At 42.4% G+C, this 22,662-nt stretch overlaps 1 long non-coding RNA gene across 2 annotated transcripts in view; it reads right to left on the reverse strand.

The window, feature by feature from the left end:
• Positions 1 to 19,073, reverse strand: part of LOC106836851 (uncharacterized) — a 30,622-nt gene extending 11,549 nt beyond the window's left edge. The window contains exons 1-2 of one of the 2 annotated variants that reach the window (XR_011496854.1): positions 3,984 to 19,073; positions 785 to 3,607 (exon numbers count right to left, since the gene is read on the reverse strand). This is a non-coding gene — a long non-coding RNA (uncharacterized lncRNA). Of the gene's footprint in view, positions 1 to 784 lie in introns of both variants that reach the window. The other variant, XR_001399475.3, reaches the window with a different exon arrangement.
• Positions 19,074 to 22,662: the final 3,589 nt, after the last annotated feature.

The raw sequence follows: 22,662 nt of genomic DNA on the forward strand, positions 1-22,662 counted from the left end.
GACTGTGGGGAACTCAGCAGACAAAAGATTTGACTTCCTTCATGTATAAGTTGAGAGAGAGAGAGAGAGAACGAGAGAGAGAGAGATGGAACCAATAGATTAAAAGATTCATATAAACTAATTGTAGTGTTTGTATGCATCATATTGGGATCCTGATTTGATCAAATACCTGTAAAAAAATAAAATTGGGGGAAATTTGAACATTGCCTGGAAGTTTAATGTCTCTAAGATAATTATTATTTCTTTTTAGTTATTTGATAATTGTGATAATTGTGTCTGGTTATGTTTTTAAAAAGAATTTATACCATTTATAGATACAGACTGAAATATTTATGGGTGAAATGGAAAATATATACAGCAATAATGACTATTTTAAATAGATATTTAAAAATGCATATTTAAGGCAGATCTGATTTGACTCCTGGCTCTATCCAGCACTGCTTATTAGCTTCCTCAACTACTTAACTAAAATCATAATTCTCAACATCATCATTTTATAAAATACCTTGCATATAATAGAGTTTTTAAAAATTTTTTATTTTTTTTAATTGCAGTAACGTTGGGTTATAACAATATATAGCTTTCAGATGTGCATCGTAATATATTTTGAGTTGTGTGTAGATTACATCATGTTCACCACTATAGAGGGTTTTTCATTAATATTTGTTTAAAAATTAATGATAGTGATAACAGATAATGTGGGATTAGAGAGCAACCCAAAGTTCTTTTCTATAGCCCCCTTGACCAAAAAAGTGCTACTTAGAAATAATGAACAAATTCATACAAACTTCTGGAGAGTTGTCATCGTGGCTGAGCCATTCTTGGCTTCATCTTCTGTTGACTTCTCTATCACATTCCCCAGATGGCTGTTCTGAATCTTATCTACTTTTTTCATCCTCTCACATCTTCTCTCAAGAATAAAAGAGACAGGACAAAGTCAATCCAAAGTTCCTCATTCTCCCTTCTGTGCCCTTCAGAAAGTTGCTGAGCTATTTTATTTATTTTTTCATTCATCTACTCATTCCTTCTTTCAGAAATGTTTATTAAACTCCTATTTTGTCCACAACTAGGCACTGAACATACAAAAGTGACAAGACAGCTATAGCTTCTTTCCTCTGGATACTTAGAAACCATTTGAACATTTCTTAGTATGCTTCCTTCCTTTCATCCTTTCCTCCTCTCTCTTCCTTTCAAAGCTAATGGCTCCCCTATTCCCTAAGAACTTGAAAAAATCAGTCTAGCCAATGGCAATGGAAAATAAAAAACAAAAACTACAGGCTTAAGAGTTAAAATTGATTTGGGCTCAAGTCATGGTTCTACCACTTAGTAGTTATATGACTTTGAGCAAGTTATTGACCCTCTCTGAGCTTATGTCCTGATCTGCAGAATAAGAATAATGACATCTAATTCATAGTGCTGTGGGAAGATGAGAGATAAGTATAGTACAAAGCTGAGTAAAACACCTGGCATTTGGTAGACACTTGGTAATGGTGGTCATCATTATCATCATCGCACCATCAATTTTTCCCACTTCACATATATCTTTAATTTTTCTCTCAGTTGTTTCTTCTCTTCTATTCACTATAACGATGCAGCACATGACACAACCCTGCCCAGAAGATCATGGGGCCACGCACAGACCTCTCTTCTCAGTTCCCAAGTAGCCCCCACTGACATTGGAAGAAAGATGTTTCCTTCCCGAACCATCATCAGAACCACACCTTTTCCCATCTCTATTTCTCTCGTGGATGTGTTTTTCTGTGTCTCATTCAGAGGATGAGATGCTGATGACAAATGCATACCTATAGGGCTGCTGGGGGCCTCAGGACCACAGAGAAAGAAATCTTGCTTTAACTGGCTCTCATTGCACTCAGTTATCACGCTTGGCTCTTTTTGGTTGCATTGGGAACAAGGATCAGAACATAAAATATAGGACTTTTAACTTTTAACTTTCAAGAAAGTATTTTCAACTGTCCTTTTATCTTCCACTCACACTTTGCCAGCAATCCATAGAACTGTTCTTACTAACCTCACTAGGGGTGAGAGATTTGAGTCCCAGATTGGTTAAACAACTGGCCCAAGGACAGGTAGGATGGTAGTGGCAGAAAGACTTACTCCACTTTTTCTGGAGTCTGTTACCCAGAGAATTCCCTCTTCCACAATCATATCAAATAACAGGGAGTTTGTTGCCCATAGATAAGAGTCTAAAGGGAGAAATGAAGCAAAATAAGAGGATAAAGAGATTAAAGAGGGCGGAATAAAAATTAGCATTTGAGAGAGAAGAGGAAAATAGCTAAATCAGCATTTTTTAGAGAAATGGGCTTGGGTTGCTGCACCAGGCTTGGCTGTCTTCCCTAGCAGAATGTAATGATCTGTCTGGAGATTCTTTAAAACATCATTCATTCATTCATTCATCATCAATTGTTTGCCTGTTGGGTGCCCGCTACACTGGTGCCGGGCATATGGATACAATAAGGAAGCGAGAGTCCACACGCCAAATCGTTCTATCATTGGAATTTTGCTATAAATGTAAGGAGCTTCAAGTCAGCCTATGGTGCATACTTCTCCGTAGAATTGTCACAAATGACCTCATTTTATTGCTAAGAGTCCTAATCTGCTTCTCAGTTTAATTACCTCTTGTCCTGGAATCCTGGCCCCATCATGGGATTCAAACAGAACATGAAGAAATAAGCTGTTTTGTGAGATATTCTTATCTGACTTCATTCCAAAAGTTCACATTTTCTCCACTACATTCATGTGAATTGATCAAAGACATTTTTGAACAGAGAAACAGCCCAGGGGGTGTTTAGAAGGCAGGACTCTTCACCTTGGGCTCAACTTTTAAAATAGACCTTAACACAAGGTCATGGCTGAGATTCATATGCTTCTGGAGAGTGAAGGTTGGGGATAACCCTCCCCTTGTAGATATATTTGAATCCTTGATTTACATGGGAGCTGAGGAGCCACCCAGGAAGAACACTTGAACCATGTACCCCCAAGGGGTTTACACACACGTGTGTGTGTTCAAAGCATACCAGTGGTTCCAAAGCAGCCAGAATACAGGGAGAGTTATGGGGACCCCTGAGGGAGAAAATTTAATGAGGGAGGAAGGTCTGTGGCCTTGGGAGCTTGGGGTGTCGGTGGTTCTAGGAATCAGGAGGAGCCTTATACTAGAAGTCAGTTTTCCTGACACCCAAGTACAGCAGGACTCTACTCCCAACAGCAACAACGTGTGGTGGGTTTCCAGCCTCACAAATAGACATTAATTTTGGCCACATCAACTTGGCATTAGGAATAATGTTCTAGCTCGGTGGCACCTCTGTAAACCTGGCGGGTGAGAGACTGTGAAGTCAGGAAGTGAGCAATAAGCAGGGCTGAACCATGGACATATGTGAGCCCAACTGGAGAGTTCCAGAAATCGCTGAGGCGGGGGATCGTTGTCTAATGAGCTAAGCCCAGATGCCCTTGCTTTAGGCCTTTCTCTGCTATTGTAGCATCTAAAAATAACTCACAAATCCTGTTCCAAAATAATTGATGAATAACATTAAGGTCTCTGAAGAAGCTTCAATTAATAACTGTCCTCTTCTCCACCTGGGTTCCGAACAAGCTGAGGAAATAAAACAAAGGTATAGTAAATGGAGATCACCCTCATTACTGCTAGAGACCAAGCTGGAAGATGAGGCTTTTCTTTTCTTTTTCTTTTTCTTTTTTTAAGATTGTCACCTGAGCTAACATCTGTTGCCAATCTTTTCTTCTTCTTTTGCTCCTTCTCCTTCTTTTTCTTCTCCCCAAAGCCCCCCAGTACACAGTTGTGTATTCTAGTTGCAGGTCCTTCCAGTTGTGCTATGTGGGACACCGCCTCAGCATGGCCTGATGAGCCACGCTAGGTCCAGACCCAGAATCCAAACCAGCAAAACCCTGGGCCACCAAAGTAGAGCATGTGAACTCAACCACTTGGCCACGGGGCCTGCCCCAAGACTAACCTTTAAGTCTGGTGGTCAAGAAGCCTGAAATTAGGCAGACTTGCCCATAGGCAGGCCCAGGCAAGACGTACAATACAGAAGACTGTGTTTTCTTGAAAGGCTCACTCTGAAAAGGAAGAAGCAGAGCTGATTCCACAGGCCAACGGATTCTTCCAAAATTGCGATCAGATTACTCACTCCAGAGCTCCAGGGGTGGAATAAGTAAGGCAAAGAGAAACAAGGCCTGTGTTTAGGGAAATCCTCATTCTAGAAACCAGGAGAGGAGAAAAGGTGCTTCTCCTCTGTATCAATCAGGATTCTGCTAGGAAAACAAAATTCACAGCAGGGTTATTAAATAGAGGATATTGAACACAGGGAATTAGCTACAAAGGTGTTAGAATTGCTGAAAAGGTAAACTGGGTAGATGAGGAATCCCAGAGATTAGCAACTGAGAAGCCACTACCCACCCTTAGGGCTGGAGGGACACTTGAAGAAGATGGTGTTACCTGAGCCCAGGAGTGGGGGCCACTCGGTAGACCCTGGCATCGTAAAGGACTTATTTGAGCAAGAGCTGGAGCCACACAGGAGTTGCAAGTGCTGCTGGATATGCTCCCAAAGCAAAAGAAAAGAGCAATACCCTGGCTTCTCCTTTCCTCCCAACCTCCAGTCTCTACCAGTGCCTACTAGCAAACCTAGTCTGGAGCTAGCGGTCACTAAAGCCTGGGAATCACAGCTCAGACAGAGCACAGGCAGGGAATGGGTCTGAGAGCAAAGAGGCTCATAGCCAGCACAACCTTTAACAAGGAAGAGTTTTATTAATGTCTTTGTAGACAGATTAAAGAGGAATTCCTGTCACATATCATATACCAAAAGCTTTCTAAATGTCTCTTCACTATTTCTACAAGTTTCTCTCTTACAGCAGCTGCCATGTCTCTCTCCATCTTTTCTTCCCACCTCAGCTCGATGCCTATCTCACTCGCTCTCCTCTTTTCCTCCACACCTCTCTCCAAATCCCTTCCATAAAAGCCTTGTCCCTAAGTTGGGCGGTGCAGTTTACCCCCCCTCACCTTCTCTATGAAAGGTGTCTCTCCTTGGGTCCTCCCTCCGTGACTGTCTAGGGCTTTGAGATTGGGTAAAGAGCATTAATGTAACCAACTCGATCATCACAGTTTGGTTAAGCCAGAGACAGTCACCCAACTAAAGAGAGAGTATTCACCTGTTCAAAATAAGGTCAACAGCAGGAGCTCGATTGCTTACCTTTCCTCTCTCACTTTAGAGCAATTGACCACTTAGTTACCTTGGTTACTACCTGAGTCAAAATGCAGCCCCTACAGCCCCACCTGGCCTCATGAGTGTTTGTTTTGCTTTTAACAGAACTGAAAGGATTTCTGTTTCACTTCTTAGAACCATAGAATTTGAATATCTGTGGTTTAGCTTGTAGACTCTCTGTTGGAGGGTGGTAATCATTGGTATTTCGAGGTGGATGAAAAAAATTAGAATCATGCCTAGGCCATAATAAGAATTTAAAAACTGTGTGAGAAGACACAGAAGGATTATATGATTATATTCGTTTTCTAGGGCATCCATAACAAAGTACCACACATTCGGTGGTTTAAACAACAGAAATTTATTTTCCTACAATTCTAGAGTCTAGAAGTCTGAGATCAAGATGTCACAGGGTTAGTTTCTTCTGAGGCCTCTCCCCTGCATGTGCAGATCATTTGCTCCCTGTGTCTTCACATGTTTCTTCCCTCTTCATACATCTGTGTCCTAACTTCCTCTTCTTAAAGGGACACTAGTCAAATTGGGTTAGGGCCCACACTAACGACCTCCTCTTAACTTAATTATCTCTTTAGCTTATTTGATTTTTTGTCTAAAGATTGGCATCTGAGCTAACATCTGTTGCCAATCTTCTTTTTTTCCCCTTCTTCTTCTCCCCAAAGCCCCCCACTACACAGTTGTACATTCCAGTTGTAGGCCCTTTTGGTTGTGCTATGTGGAACGCCACCTCAGCATGGCCTGATGAGCTGTGCCATGTCCGCGCCCAGGATCTGAACCGGCTAAACCCTGGGCCACTGAAGCAGAGCGCACGAACTTAACTGCTCAGCCACAGGACCAGCCCCTAATTATCTCTTTAAAGATCTCATCTCCAAATAAGGTCACATTCTTAGGTCAGGGGTTAAGACTTCAACATATGAATTTGGGGGAGAACACAATTCAGCCCATAATCTGAAGTCATACTTCATCTCATGCAATGACCACATTATCGGAACTACAGAGAACACCACAAATATTTACATTAACTTTATTGTTGATAGTGACAGGACCAGGATTAGAATATGGATCGCCTGGCACCTTAATTTCCGTCTGCTGGCTCTTTTAGACTGCCTTTCCAATGTGCTGAGATTACAGCATAAATGTTAGATGATCAGTTTGGGTAGTCATTTAGGCATGGGTCCGAATCCCAGATCTGCTACCTATTGACTACTTGACCTTGGCCCAGTTCTTTAACATCTCTTGGTTTTGTTTCTCTATGTAATGAGACAATGGCAGTACCCTCCTCACTAAGAGAGATGAGGATTCAATGAGATGATGGATGTTGTCGGGGAGGAAAAATTTTCCTCTGCTGTCTTAGTTCAGTATCCAGGGGCCTGCAAATTAAACTAACAAAAGACAGATTAAAAGGAGAAAAGAAACACAATTTTTATTATTATTTACATGTACAGGAGTTCACAGAAAAGGAGTGAAACTCAAAGAAGCAGTATGACTCAGGAGCTTATATACCGTTTTAACAAAGGAAAGGAGGTTTGGGCTTCAAGGGATGATAAATTGTGAGGAAATGATCAGGAAATATACTGGGGAACTAATGGAAGATACAGGTTATTTTAATAGGGTCTGTTCATGCAGACTCATCTTGGTGTTGACTATCTCTGGAGATTAGAGTTTCTCTTCCCTTCTTGGTGGTGGTGGGGGAAACACCTTCACACAGGGAAATTTATGCCCTGCTTTTAGGCAGACGAGGGCAGAGCAGACAGCTCTTCCTGCATCTGTTGATTCTTGGTTGCCTTCAACTCAAAGTAATCCTTACACCAAAGCAACATATTCTGATCCCCTTCAACGGAAAGTGCTGAGCACCAGCTCTGGTCCCAGTAAGTGCTAGATAATAGTCTATTATTAGAGTAGAATTCATCCCGCCATTGTAGTACTAGAGCCCAGCCATAGCAGCATGGAAAATGGACAAAGCATTTTTTTCTTTCCTCCAGTTTTCTGCCTAGGCTTTTCTACAAACAAGATTTTCCACACTTCAAACATATTTGATCCACCCTGACAGCTCACTCAAGTCTGTCCTCTCCCCTGAACCCCTTTGCCATTGTCCTGGTTCTGATTCATCTAACGTAGACTGCCCTCTGTCCAGCTCCCATCCACCCTCCCAGATTGTACACCAGAGAAGATGCAGAGCCCTTCATGGACTTCCTACTGCCTTCAGGGTAAGTTCAAGCGCAAAGCCCAGCACTATCTGCTCTGCAACTAACTCTTCAGCCTGAATCCCCTCTCCCCTCAGCTCGCCACTGAACTAATAGCTGTCGCTGACTCAGGGCACGTTCTCCCATTTCTGAGCTTTTGAGCTGGGGCATCACCACGTGAAGCTTTTCCCTCCCCCTTACTCACTCAAACGCTGCCTGCTCTTGATACTATTTCTCAGCCGCCCTGCTGCCACCCCCTTCCTGTTCTGGCTGGTTTCGGTGCCCTCTGCACCCCTTCTCCTCTCCTCTATAGAGCTGTAACTGTGCATTTTCTCCTTTGTCTCTGCCTTTAAGTCACGAGGTCTTTGAAGAAGGTACCACATTTAGTTCATCTCAGAATCCCGGTGCCCAGCACAGGCATAAGAGAGTAGACTTTCCTTTAATGCTTAGCGAATGTATGATGTCTTTTAGTCTGTCTGTGGTGGCACGGGAAACGAACAATGATTTAACAACCTTGTCTCCATCTGAAGTTCAGGCCTTCTGTAAAGAATATGTGAGGGGAAGAGGAGGTGACTGGTAGTGATGCTGCAAAAATACATGAGTGAAAGGAACGGTAATAATGTAATGAAATAGCCTTCGTAAATTTCCTTGTGGAAGATATATGTTAATGTCCCAAATGTACGAGCATCTGTGTATCTTTGTGGAGAATATAGAGTGCCTTTTCTAATGCTGAGACACTGGAAATGGGGTTATTTCCCTTCCAAATGAAAACCAATTAAATAAATTATATTTTTTCCCCTGGGTGCTTACAAAGTGTGGGAGTTGTCACCAAACACTACTAAATGTTCTAATTTAGTCATAAATGGGTTGAAAGAACGTAGCATAATTACTAAGTCCAAAGTAAGTTGTTCTAAATATTTTATCTTGTTCAGCATATGCTGTTAAAAAAAACCCTCAAACTATAATTGTCAACATTCAATTCCAAAAAAGTAAACAACAGCTGAGTATAATGGGATGATAAAGAATTTCTCCATAATTCCTAACATATGGCCAAGAGTATGTCCATTTTGAAGCGGAAGATAATCACGTTTACTAACTGAGCTATTTTCTTTCTTTGAATTCTTCCTATGGGAAAAACATCCCCGAGAAAACTAGAGGCATTTTCCTAAAGCAGACAGGAGGACATGAATAAAAGTTGTCTGGTATAGTTAGATCCCAGGCAGGAGGAATTTAAACTCACTGTTGCGATTGAAAGCAGTGAAGTACAAAAACGTCACATGTTTCTGTAAGAGTAGTCATTCTAGTGTGATCATACATGAAATGAGTAAGCGTATGCCTCGTAGAAAATTTCCATTTATCAGTTTCAACTTCTGTGAACAAACTCTGATGGGCCCGGCCCATGATAGATCTTGTCATAGTTTGGATTTCATTTTAAAGCATGGACACTTAATCTGTTTCTAGGGAAGGGCATTGGGAAGCTGCTGGAAATTTCTTTTTCTTTGTCAGTTGTTTTGTATATGTGGGTTTTAAGCTCAAAGGCGATCCTTATCAACCATTTATCTCTGGAGCAGAGCACTAGAGGGGAAGGGGGTGTCTGGGCGACGTTCTAACTAGATGCAACTTCAAAGCTACCCTAGAAGAGAAAGGTGGCCCGGATCTCCAAAGACCAGGTTTTGTTTCTTGACAGAGAGAGATAAGGAGCAGGATCCCAGCTTGGGGACAAAGGGCTTCCTGAAGAAATGCTCCTTCCTGAAGACTGTCTCATTGTTTCCCCACATGAATAACAATCTACCTTAAGTCACTTTTGGAATGAGCAGCTGAGTTTGGGAGTAAGCATTGAATGAATAAATTAAATTGTTGAACTAATTGGTTAATTAATAACCACACCTAGGTGGAGGGAAATGAACAGGAGGGTTCACTGAGAACACTCTGAGGGGGAAAGGTAGTGCTCTGTGTGGTCCCCTACAGGAGAAATCCAGCAATTTGGAGGCAAAGGACCACTTTCTGAACTTTAGTTGTTAATAATTACTATTGTGGCTATGCTTTGCAACTCTTAAACTCCATAAAGCTATACTTATCCCATACTGCTTGTCTCCTTGGGGCACTGTTTTTAAAAATGGTGGCATTATAATTAGTCAGATTAAGCTCTTTGAATACAAATAAAGCCTGCATTTTCACAGAGCTCTTCACCCTGCCTGGCAGTTTATCTGTCCATGAACAATGATGCTGTCTGTATAGAGACTGTTGAGCTCAAAAGGCGCACCAGGGAGGAGAGGTGGGTGCCATAGAGACCGTGCAATAAACAGGCACACACACCCTGCTCAGTTGTTCAAAGCTACTCAGAGGAACACAAAACAAAAGAATTCTAAGAGAACAAAGTGACTTCAGGGAAACACTCAGGATGATTTGTGCAAAAAAGATCTGATTCACTGTATAGATTCTTGATGGAAAAGATGGCATTACCATTGCCTGAGACACAGAAAGAAAGAGTGAGGATTCTGGAAGAAAAATGTCCCTAATAATGAGAGGAGAACTTGTATGATTGACGTGCTTGATTGATTTCATTTCTGTCAACATGTGTCAAAAGCTTACGATGTGTTCAGCGCTGTCCTAGAGAAGTTGAGAAAAGTAGGGAGTGAGTTTAAGACCTGGCATGGCTTTAGGCATGCTGGAGTCACATGAAGTCTGCCAAACCTAAGATGGTATGGGATGGATTGCCAAAGGGAACAGAACAGGCCTGTTCTCAGAGAAAAGGAAGAACGATAGGAGCTGAAGTAGCGGATACGTGCCCTGCTACGCTAGCAGGTAGACATTCCGGCTCCTCCTCTTATGAAACACACAGTAATTTCTTAAATGTTTGATGTTGAAGGTGATGATGATGGAAGAAACACGCGTCTTAAAAATGAAATGAAGTGAAATCAAAGAAAATGGTGTGTCTTGGTTCTCAACCCGAGTCGTTGAATCATGAGAAGTCACTGGATTTCATTGAATGCCGCATTATAATGACACGGGATTCCTGGTACCCATCCTAAAGGCGGTATTCTAGTCATTCTCTTTCTTGAACAATTTTGGAAATTTTGATTCTTCTCCTTTAAGATGTTCCTTTCCATCCATTATCTTGTCTGGTGGCACTCACCTAAGAACTAAATGTTGAGTTGGGAGATGGTAATTATAGGCCGCGTCTTATTCTCCTGCTTTAACTTGACCTTTTTCTTGATGAAGTGTTTTCTCCCCTTGAGTCCTGGCATTTTGATGCCACCTAGGCAAACTATTTTGGGTTGTGCCTTGCTGCGGAGCTTCTCATAGGAAGGGTTTCAATGTGAAAAGTCAATCTGTCATTTCTTTTTTAAGTTAACGTTTTTGCTGATTTAAACAGGTTCTGCCCAACTTTCTAGACAAAGGCACAGAACATATGTATATGTTACATGGCAGATGACAAGTGCTCCCAGAGAATGTAAATATTTTAGGCTCTAGATTTATCTCTACCTTGTCTGACTTTCCATTAACTGACTGAGAGTCACAGCGATCTGCCTACAGAAGATATATTATTCTTTACTCAAGTTGGGATTTATAGTGACTGACATACATTTAGGGAAACATTTGTGTGTGGTAGGAAGAGAGAACGATCTATCAAGTTTTCTCATAGATCTTTGATAAAAGATTTTTCCTCGTTTCATTGTCCTTAAAGAATTGTCGATGCCGTGGTTTGTAGTTTTCCAAGACACATCTTTAAGTTGATGAAATAATTCCACTTGCACTTGTCTTTTATGCCTAAAAAATAATTGTCAGTGCTTGTGGAATGCCCGTGTTTCACATTTCTAATTAGATTATCGAGGATGCTCAGTTTGCCAGTCTGTGTTTTCTTTTTGTTTGTTTTGTTTTGAGGGATGGAGGTCAGCAGGGCAAAGAAAACCACTTCTCTGAGATTATTAGAAAATAAGGAATTTAGAGCAAACAGCTCCAGAAAGATTTAAACAGATCCCTTTTCAAAACTTATAGTCTGTAGGCCTGCAGGAAAAAGAGGTCCAAGAAGGGAAAATAGATTCATTTCTCAGGAAGAACATGTTTGGGTGCCTCCTGAATTTATGATTTTAGGGTAATTTGGTACCATCATAATTGCAACACCATCATATTTGTTCCTACATAGTAATACTCCAGGTGAGCTCAGCAAGATTTACAGATGTTTGCTGATTCCTACAGCATCCAGAACAGCTATTGAGTCCCTCATCCCTAAATGCTTAACGAGCCCTGTCTAGGAGCAAGACACTATGGCACAACGCAGGAGACACTTTTAGATTAATCCTAGTTAGTCCTAGTTAAGATCTAGTTAAGAGAGTTGAGCACTACCCTTACAATATTTATTATACTCTTCAAATATCCAGTATATTTTTGCAAATCCCGAATAAGTGAAACTCGAACTCAGCTTACTGTGATTCCTCACTCTGTACCACAATGTCATCACAAGCGATGTTGTGATCCTCCTAACTTGACAGCACCTTTGCACATAATAGCCACTCAATAAATATTTGTTCATGTCAGGCTGACTGGGTGTAGGTATAAAACAAGTAACACCTACCCCCGCCCCCACTGCCCCGCACAATTGATTGGATTATGGGGGGCTTCTTACCACTTTCTTCTAATGCACTCTCGGTAGATATCAAATGAAATGAGCCCAAACCCTGCCCCCAAATCCACGTTTATAGCTTTGAGCAGATTGACTTTCACTCGTTAAGTGTGTGAGCACAAAACAGTTAAACAGCAGAACCCAGAGAGACAGAAAGCAGACAAATTTAACCACAGCTGCTGCTACTGAAGGGCAATGGTGAATTGGCCTTTATTGTGCAAGACAGGAAGTATCCAGGGAGAAGGAAGGGCATGAACTTGATTGAGTGCTAACTCTGTGTTGGGCACCACTCCAGCTGCTTACATAAACCGTTCTTGGGTCTCCCAGCAATCCTGAGCCGTAGGCATTTCAAGGCAGAAAGGACGAGCCTCAGAAGTAGTGAAGTAACTCATGCAAAGCCTCACAGCTCACACTTGGTAGATCCCGGACTGCAGCTCAGACCAGTGTGCTTGGAAGACCATGCCTTTTCCACTCTGCTCAGCTGTGTCCCTCCTCCCTTCTGCAGTGAGGGGACACGTGAATGGTGAGCTGACCATTTGAATTAGCCTCTCTTGATTGTAAGAATAGGACTCAGGTCACCTCAAGTAGTGAAGAATGTGCTATATCTCTTTCTTTAGAAATGAGGAAGCAGTAATTTCAGCCCATGGCCAAGTCCCAGAGAACCCAGGAAAAGCAGAACAACCAGGTTGTAGGAAGGGTAGAATGGTTTCAGAGCCAGGCTCAAGGAGACTGGAAGGAGAAAGTCACCTAGATGCCAAGACCATCCTGGGAGCTCAGCTGGTAGAGTGTCTGGGTTTTCTGGAAGGCCACCCACCATTAACGTGACCCATTTACCCTGCAGGTTTCCTTCTCTGGGCATCACTAATTCTCTTTCACTGTCAACTGATTTTCCCACCTTTTACTTACAATCTTTTCTTGTAGCCTCTGTGTGCCCACTGATTCTGCTTCCTCTCAACTTCAACTTGCTCGTGGCTCCTTACGCCTTTGCTGTACTTCAGGGCCTCTTTCTTTTGCATATTCTCAACAATTCTCACTGCAAACTGCCCCATTCTCTCAGTGTTTCTTAATTTTGGCTCCTAAGAATTAGACTGCTGAAGCCAAGCTACCCTTGTTTGGAAAGGCCTTTGATGCCAGACTGTTAACCAGCCTATAAGGATGACTGCCTTTGAGATAGGGATCCAGCCAGGTGTAGTCATCCCAGGGGAGCTGAGGGTACACTTAGTTCCTTTAGGAGTTGCTAGGGGCTTGGCAGGCAGGGTGACTGACAATATCAGGTCAGTAGCAGAAGGAGGAGATCACGAAATGACAGTGGCACAAGACGGTAGCCACACAGAGATGGAGGAAGGCAGCCCTGGAAGAGAAGAAAAGACTTTCACTTGGGAATTGAAAGTGCTCAGGGAATGAGCTGCAGACCAGGAGTCGTCAACAAGACATCTGCTGGGAACAGACGGCTTCTCACAAGGGAACCACCAGAGACCTCCAGGAGCACTTCTTTTCTTTCCTCTGCTTGTGTTTCATGAAAATGTGTTCAATCTCCCTGAGAACTGAGATTTTCTCTTACTTCCTTGGTACAGAATCTGAGAATATGACATTCATTATGTGTTTTCTCTCCCAAACTTATTTTTAAAAATTATTTTAATAATATAAATAACATACAAATGTATTCTCACTATAAAAAATTCAAACAGTACAGATAAAGCCAAAATCTGCCTTGATTCTGCTTCCCAAATCCTGCTTCTTTCCCAGAGGGTGTTCTGGGTAGCCCTCCAGACCTGTTTCTATGCATCTAGGGAGTTCTATCTTATTGTTTTGTATAGGTGAACAGGCATATTCAGTACTTTGCAATCTAGAACCATTTAAACCAAAGTGGTAGGTGAGATTATTCACATCTTAGAAACGCCTGTAACCAGTCTCACTCACAGATACTGAATGCCAACAAAGCCTAAATAATTAAGCACATAATTCAAAGGCCAAAGGACTCATTTGGCCAAAGTATGAAGAAGCGCACAGGTACACGGCCCCTTATCCGGGAGCAGACCATCTGTGGCTCAGCTCCTGCCTTGTTTGATTCTGTGAACTCTGTACACGTTTGCCTGATAAACAGCAGGTGAGCTGAAGCAGTGTAGAGGTCAGGGTCAGCTGCTGAAACTGGAAATTCCCTCACCACAAACAACTATAAAAGTCACACAAGACTATAGGAGGAAAGGCAGGACCTAAACAAACAAATGAACATTTTATTTGACAGCCTCCCGCTCCCCCTTCAATTGTTGTTATTTCCACGCCAGCCTCATCGCCTAAAACTCTTCAGGCGAAAGCTGAATCAGCAATTTAACCCCTCATGGAATCCTCACCAGTTTATCTTTAAAACTTCATGAATTTGGAAAAATTAGAAAAGAAAATTCTGAATTTCCAAAGTCTGTTTACTAAAGTGCAGTTGAATTACTAATTGTTTGTATAGCAACATGAATTAGTCTAATTAGGATCATTAGACTTCTTAAATAGTTGGTAATCAGGGCATCTATTAGAAGTATTTCTATATGAACATGTGCTTTTAACCTGTGAACACCTGTTTGCTTAATCCAAAATCATTCAAGTACTGATTAAACTTGGATCAAAAACTCTATGAAGGCAAGGACTCTGTTGGTCTGTTGCAACATCCCTCCCTTGGCCTCCAACACATACACACAGGACACTTACTTTAGCTCACCCATGGGCTTGCAACAAATGCAAACTCACTTCTGAAAACAAACATGACAAGGCTCTGAAGATAAGGGAGAACAAGACAGACCAAATACCTGCCTCTATAGAAACAACACTGGGCTGACTGGTGGAGACAGAAAACAACATGTAAACTAATAGATAAAAATCATTTCAGATGGTGATCAACGAATGAAGAAAACATAACAAGCTAAAGGAAGAGAATGATTGGGGTGGGAGTATTTTAGTTGGAGTGGGTGTATTCTAGTTAAGCTGGGCTAGGAAGTCCTTTCTTTGGGGCACATTTAAGCTGAGACGTGAATAATGAGAAAGAGCCAGTCAGGCTAAGATCTACAGTGCAATTGGAGAAACCAAACGAATCCCCGTGAAGCAGTCAGCAAAGAATTAGTTGCTGCATGATGAGGTGAAGACAGTGAGAGCATTAACACCGGAGAGGTGAAAGCTGGATCTGGTGTAGGGGAGGAAAATGTTTTCCTCCACCCTCTTAGGGTCTCTGGCTGGGTCTGCATATTAAACTGACAAGGACAGATTAACAGGAGAAAAGCATACAAATGTATTTAGTTTAAGTTTTATGTGACAAGGGAGTCTCCAGAAGAAAATGAAGACCCAAAGAAACAGTTAGACCCGAGTGTTTTAATGTTAGGTTTGATGAAGAGCAGACAGTTCTGGAGGAATATGATGAGTGAAGGCGTGTGAGCTAAGTGTAGGAAAACAGGGGCACTTAGCAAGGCCCGTTTGTTAGGATTCTTCTTGGCATCCCTCGGTCTTTGGAAATAAGGACACTCCTTTCATCCAGGTATGGGGTATGGAAGGGCAATTCTCACAGAAGGGTTTATGACCTGTTTCAGGGAAGAAAGGAGAGGTGGAGGGGAGGTCAGAGTGACTTCCTGCTTCTGCCATTTTCTCAAACTCCTTCGGCTTAAAATATTCAACATGCCAAGGTACCGTATTTTGGGGTGGCGTGTCCTGAACCTCATCACTGGTCTTGGTATGTCTGTACCTGGTTTGGGTGGGATTTAGGGTGGGAGAAGAAGAAACGAAGAAGATTAGGCAGGACAGGACAGAGGAGAGGCAATCAAGGGGAGTCAGACATGAAAGTGAAGGAAGCACTTCCTGTCTTGGCCGTGCACGGGCACGGCTGGTTCCTGAGAGTGAGTGCCTCCCCCATTTTGTGCACTTCTTGCCTCTCTTGTCTCACCCCTAAACCCAGTTCAGAGGAGGGGCATGAACTGACGTGGTCAGAAGACAGAAAGGAGACCCTCCAGACTGAGAAGCAAAAAAGTAGTCCTTGACATCCAGGAGCTAGGCTTTGGTGTTCTCTCATTGAAGGAAAACAATTTCAGAGAACATTTATTATTACAGAGAACCCCAGACAAGGCCATACTGTGATCACGATGGATCAAGATAAATACAAGATCCCTCTGTAATCCTGTCCAAACATAGACAAAACATGAACCTTGTTCACACCACGATACCAAACATCCTCTACCCCAGCTACTATGAGGGACGGCGGCTTCTTTATCAATTACACCTTTAGTCTGCCTTCCCTATACCTGACATTTATTAAGGTGCCGATCAGAATTATCCAGCTTCCCGAGAGCATCCAATCCAGAGCAAAGCCTGGCTTCCTTAAATGCTCCCCAAATCAGCAAACACAAGCCTAAGTCCTGTAAGTCCAGTAGCCACGGAGACACTTCCTGGCTCCCTATGGGGTGTGTTCTCCCCTTGTTGTGAGTAATAAATCCAGCTTGTGCAGGGGTGTTCTTGCTGGTCTTCGCTAGAAGGCATTGACATAGGTGAGAATGCCTTCTACAGGGGGATAGAGAGAAACGAGGTTGGCTCATAGGACCGGATCAGTTTATGAGGCTGAGTATGCAGGTGGGCTCAGCCTTGTAAGCTAACTGGGGCCATGGGAAGGAAATGTGCTGTCAGCCATTTAAGAACAAAGACTGGCCCAAGTGGAAATTACGGTATTGGAAATGTGACATGGCCGTGTACATGGTTAATGTGTGGGTGGCCTGGGCTATGGGCTGCTTATTACAAATGGGAAAACTGAGATAGCAGCTAAGTGACTTCTCACAATTTGCATATGGACTAAGACTGGGCTTCTGGGGCTTTTGTTTTTAACATTAGGGGTAGCTCCTCACTGCTCTCCCCACTCCGACCCTAACCACATGTTCTAGTACTAGAAAAATGAAACCATTTCTTGTTTTTTTAAAAAGCTCATCTAGTATGCAAATTCCAGTGAGGAATTTAACAAATAAAACAATTCACTGTCTATCCTTGAACTTAATTTTATCATCCATTAAGCCAACAGAGAAGGGGGCATCCTTGCTAACTGATTGGTACTCTGTGTTGTCCTCTGTCTCTCAGGATGCTCCGAAGCTCACATTTCTGAGGCAGCTCCACTGAGAGGGCTCCAGGGCTTCCTTCAAACCCTAGTCCTGTTGCATTCCTGCACTTAGCTGCCTCCACAGGCGTTGCTGACACCGTAAGAGGTCCAGAGGAAAGGGATGGCTGAGCAGCCCAGACCCCTGGTGGAAATGCATTCCAATGAATAGAATTTCTCCCTACTGGACTTTCTGGATGGAATTTCCAAAAAGAGGCTTGATTTCAAAGGAAAATAGATGTTCCAAGGGTAGGTCACAGAGAAAGGCTCCTCAGCTTTGGAAAGGACAAGGCATGGGCCTGTGTCCCAGGCTCTGAGCGAGAAACTTCACATTTCCTTTCCCTGTAAGTCTGGGTGGCGCCATCTCTCCCTCCACCCTTGGGTTATGTGTGTGTGTTTCCTTGCCCTTCTAGACTGTCAAGAGTCCAGAGGGCAGGATGCATCGTTGATTGGCCTCTGCATGCTCCACCATGCTAGACGAGGCCCTGTGGCCGAGTAGGGTCTCGGTCACTGACTCACTGACTTTGTATCTGAAATGGACTGAAGAAACATTTCAAAAACAGTTGGCCTCCTCTGATGGGAGTTTTGCTAACTGGGAAGGTGATGAAGAGTAACTTCTCAGCAGGGTTTGAATTTGGAGTGCATGAAAAAGAGCAGTGTGATTGGAAGAAAGGCACATTTCACTAGTATACGCTCTGTTATCTTTGTTTTACATTTAAATGAAACATTTGGGTCTACATAAAATTTGGATGACACATTAAGGGCAATTTCCTCAGCACGATTCAGGTTGCTGATGAGAGAATCGAGGCCTCCCACAGTATTCTGTTTGTGCTACTGATTGGTTAAGGGCTGTTTCCCAACGCAGGGTGAGTTCATTTTCCCTTGGAGAACTGAAGAGCAGTGTCTTTCAGGCACAGCCAAAGCAAACTCTCCCTTCAAAAAGTCCGATCCCCAGAGCTGAAGCTCATGAGCTTTCTTCCTAACTACGCAGGAAGCAAAAAATGTCAGCTGCACTGTGAAGTGAAGAATGAACCTCCATCAAAAGAGGTCTGACCTCTGTCATCGGCTGCTGAGAGATAATCTCTAGTGTCTTTCTTCTCCTGGGAGCAGTGGATGCTCTAACAGTGTAATTTAAGGTGGGGGCTGGCCACGCCAGAAAGTCAACAACGTGACTTAGGGCCCAGGTTTTGGGTTTCCCTGGATCAGCGGCCTGGAGACTGAGATCAACCAACCATGTGGGCAATCAATCAATCATGCCTGTGTAATGGAGCCCCAGTAAAAGCCAAACACCAAGGCTTGGGTGAGCTTCCCTGGTTGGCAATACTCCGTGCATATGGTCACACATGAATGTCACACATTGATGTCACATACACGTCCTGGATCTCCAGGGAGAAGATTCTAGAAACCCTGCCTTTGGAACCCTCCTGGACTCTGCCTACGTGTCTCTTCCTTTGACTGCATCCTTTCCCTGTAGTAAACCATAACTGTGAAGATCTCAGCTTTCAGTGAGTTCTGTGAGTCTTTCTAGAGAATGCCAAACCAGGGTGTGGTTTTGGGAACCCCTTGAACTTGCAGTTGGAGCAGAAGTGGGGACAGCCTTGGGGACCGTGCCCTTTAACTTTGCAATTGGCCCTAAACTCCTCACATGCACCTTTCCAGTAAAACCAGACACCAGGCCCTGGGGATGAGGAGCTAGTTTCCTCTTAGGGGAGGATGTACACTGAAGATCGGGAGTACCTGAGTTTAGGGTGCTGGTGGTGGGTGACAGGGGACAATGCTCTCCATATCTCCTCACAAGCTGGACAAAATCTATCATCCGTAGGATGACCAGCTGACTAAAAGTACTAAGGGAACATGCTTTGATGGATTTTAAGGTAGCCGTGCATAAAAAAAGCACAGAGTAGAGGAAAGAGCAGTGAACTAGAGTACACCAGACCAAGGTTCTAGCTCAGACTCGACCTCTAGAAACAATTTGTGCATCTGCACAACACAACCTCCTTGGCTGCAGTTTTCCCATCTGTAAAATGGGAATGACAGTCCCTGGCTTGATCCCTTCTAAAGGTTTTTAGAAGGAGAAGATGGAATAACGAGTCTGAAAAAGTTTAGAAACCTGTGACATGATAATTATAGAAATGGGTAATATTAATATTATTCTACTCCTAGGCATTTTATAGATGAGACTCAGACGATTGTAAGTTAGTAGAACTGGGAACCCACATCTCCTAACTTGCATGCTGGTGAATTTTTAATAAAACTTAGTCGTTCAAGAGTGTTCCCTTGTCCAGAGGGTAGGCTTTTAATAACCTCAACTGTTTAGACTGAGCAGGAAAGTGTCTCTGAACACAAAACAGCTGTCAGGGACACCATTTCCAATGGAAACTTCCAACCACACACACTGGAAATGAGTCTAAAATGAAGCCTACGATTTAGCAGTTTCTTATTTATCAGATTAGAGGCTCCAGAATAGGTGAGGTCAGGTAGCAAGAGCCTAATAAACAGATGTGAGACCCAAGAAAGCAAGAGCAGAGGCAGCAGTTTCAACGGGAGGCCAAACAGCCCAAGATAGTTTATTAGCGCTGCTCATCTTGGTAATGACGTGCCTGAGTCATCAAAAGAGGTTTAAATGACGTGCAGTTTGCCTTGAAAGAAGCCAAAGACAGGAAATAAAAGATGTAATTATTAAAAAGATAGAGATAGGGATATTATTTTGTGTAGATGATATAATTGCATATAGAGAAAACTTCAGGGAATTAACTGAAAAACTATTAAAATAATAAATTAATTAATTTCAATTCCCTCACAGTGGCTGTGAAGATTAGCACCTGCACATGGCCTGGTACATAGCAGGTTCTTGACAAGTGGTAGAGAATAAATATAAGCTTCATATGCATACGTCCAGAGCTTTCCACAACGTATCAATTAGAAACTATAATGCAAAAAAAGTATTACATTTGGAATACCAAATCCGAAATCCCAAGAGAGAAAAAGAAATATGTGGCACCTGTGGGAGGAAAATGATAAAATTGCAGAGAGAGAAAATTTCTTTAAATAATTGAAAAATGTGCTAAGATATTGAATGGAAAACCAGGATATTGTAGAGATGTTACTTTTATCCAAATCAACTTACATATTCAGAGTATTTCCAGGCAAAATCTGAACATTACAGTTTTCTGAACTTGGCAAAATATCTTAACATTTCATCTGGAATCATAATAAGTGAGCATACTGAAGAATATTTGTGAAAGGGAAAGGAGGGTGGGGTGGTCCTAACACTCAGAATATGTGATATAGCGCAGGGAGGAAAAACTTCCCTCTACCCTCTTAGGTTCTGAGTCTGGGCCTAAGAATTAAACTGACATAAAACAGGTTAACAGGAGAAAAACATACAAATTTTATTTACTATTTTTATCTGCACACTGGAGTCCTCATAAGGAAAATGAAGACCCAAAGAAGCATTTAGGACAGAGAGCTTATATACTTTTTTTAACAAAGAAAAGAGAAGTTTTGAAGAAATGACAAGACAAAGGGGTTTGGGTTAGGAAAGCTGTGGAAAAGTGATGAGGAAACAGATGGGGAAAACTCACGGAAGATGAAGCTTATTTTAGCAGGTTGTTTGTGCACGTGCGTTCTGGTAGAGATTGCCCATCTCCCACGATAAGGATGCTCTTCTCTTCCTGGTGCAGTGAGGCACCTTTCTCTTGGGAAATTTTATGATCTGCTTTTAGGTAGAAAGGGGGAGATCAGAGAGCCAGTCCTGCATCTGCTGTTTTTCAAGTGCCTTCAGCTCAAAATAATCAATGTGCCAAAATGGCATGTTTTTGGCTGGCATGTTCTGAACCCCTTCAATAGCTACAATAATTAAACCATTATGGGTCAAGTGGAAGTCTTGTCAGATCAATGGAGCAGACAGCTCAGAAAGAAATCACAGAATTTATTTTATGAAAAACAAGCCATCACACATCAGTGGGGAGGAAGTATTACTTAATAAGTGGTTCTGGGGCAAATGCTCAGTCATTTGGGGAAAATCTATTTAGATTCTTACCTTACATTCTTCACCAAATGAATTCTACACAGATTAATTGAACCCAATTTAGGGATTATCTTCCTTCTTCATTCACTGAGAAAACTAAAGCCTTTTTCAAACACCCACCACCTCCTCCGCTCACCAACCAGCATTTCACCCCTATGCACTGCTTTCCCTCTTAGTATCTTAGACAGACTGTTCTTGCTCCAATGTAAGGCCGATTCCTTCCCTTGGGCACTGGAGCAGCTCTGTCCAATAGAAATATAATGCAAACCACACGAGGAATTAAAAATTTTCTAGTACCAAAGGTAAAAAGAAATAGGTGAAAAGAATTTGAATTGTATCTTTTTGTTAACTCAATATACTCAAAATATTATTTCAACATGTAACCAATGTAAAAATTATTCATAAGCTATTTTACATTTGTTTGCTCATTCTAAGTCTATGCAATCTGGTGTGTATTTTGCGCATACAGCACGTCTCAATTGGGACTCACCACGTTTCCAGTGCTCAGTCACCACCTGTGGTCCCTTGTAGCCCCAGATCTCATCCCTTCTCCCCTCCACAAGGACATCACCCCTTCCCGGAATCTCCTACAGAGATCCATTTTCACCTCTCTCCTGGATCACTCTCTTTTTCATGTAAGTATGCCATTATTTTTCCCGTTTTAAGACAACCTTCTCTTGACCTCACTTATTCCTCCAGAAACCCCATTTTGACTGCTCTTTTTTAAAGCAAAATTACACTGTTTTGCTGCCTGTCTTTTCTGCAGTCATTGTATACAATTCCTTTTCTCACATTCTACCCGGAATCCACTCCAAATTGGGCTTTCTTTCCCAGGACTCCAACAAAACACTCTTTGTGAAATTGGCCAAATGGCCATTGTATTAATCAGTTCAATGCGAAATTTTGATTTTTCATCTCGCTCGATTTAACTGACCACTCTCCATCAAAAAAGACTCTTCATGAGACTTGTAGGCTGTTACTCTCCTGCCTCTTCTCCCACCTCACCGGTTATTCTCCTACCTGCTTCCTTCTCTCCTTCTCAAACTCTTAACATTGATGCCCCAGGGCTTGGTACTTGCTGTTCTCTTGCCTATGTGCATCAATTTTCTTCAAATTTAATCTCATGGCTCTAAACACTGTCTACATGATTCCAACATGCAAATTCATATCTTCGGTCTAGATCTTTCCCCTAAACTTCACTCTCATATTTTCAATCGCCTACTTATATTATTCTCTTAGGGCTACCATATCAAATTACCACCAACTAGGGGGCATAAAACAGAAATTTATAATCTCACAGTTTAGAAGGCCAGAAGTCTGAAATCAAGTTGTCCGCAGGGTTGGTTCCTTCTGGAGGCATTGAGGGAGAAGCTGTTCCATGTCTCTCCCATAGCTTCTGGTGGTTGCAGGCAATCCTTGGCATGACTTGGTCTGTACACACATCACTCTTCTACTCTCGGCCTCCATTCTCACAT

Source organism: Equus asinus, chromosome 22, assembly GCF_041296235.1.
Source record: "Equus asinus isolate D_3611 breed Donkey chromosome 22, EquAss-T2T_v2, whole genome shotgun sequence".
In the NCBI taxonomy this organism is placed as follows: domain Eukaryota; kingdom Metazoa; phylum Chordata; class Mammalia; order Perissodactyla; family Equidae; genus Equus; species Equus asinus.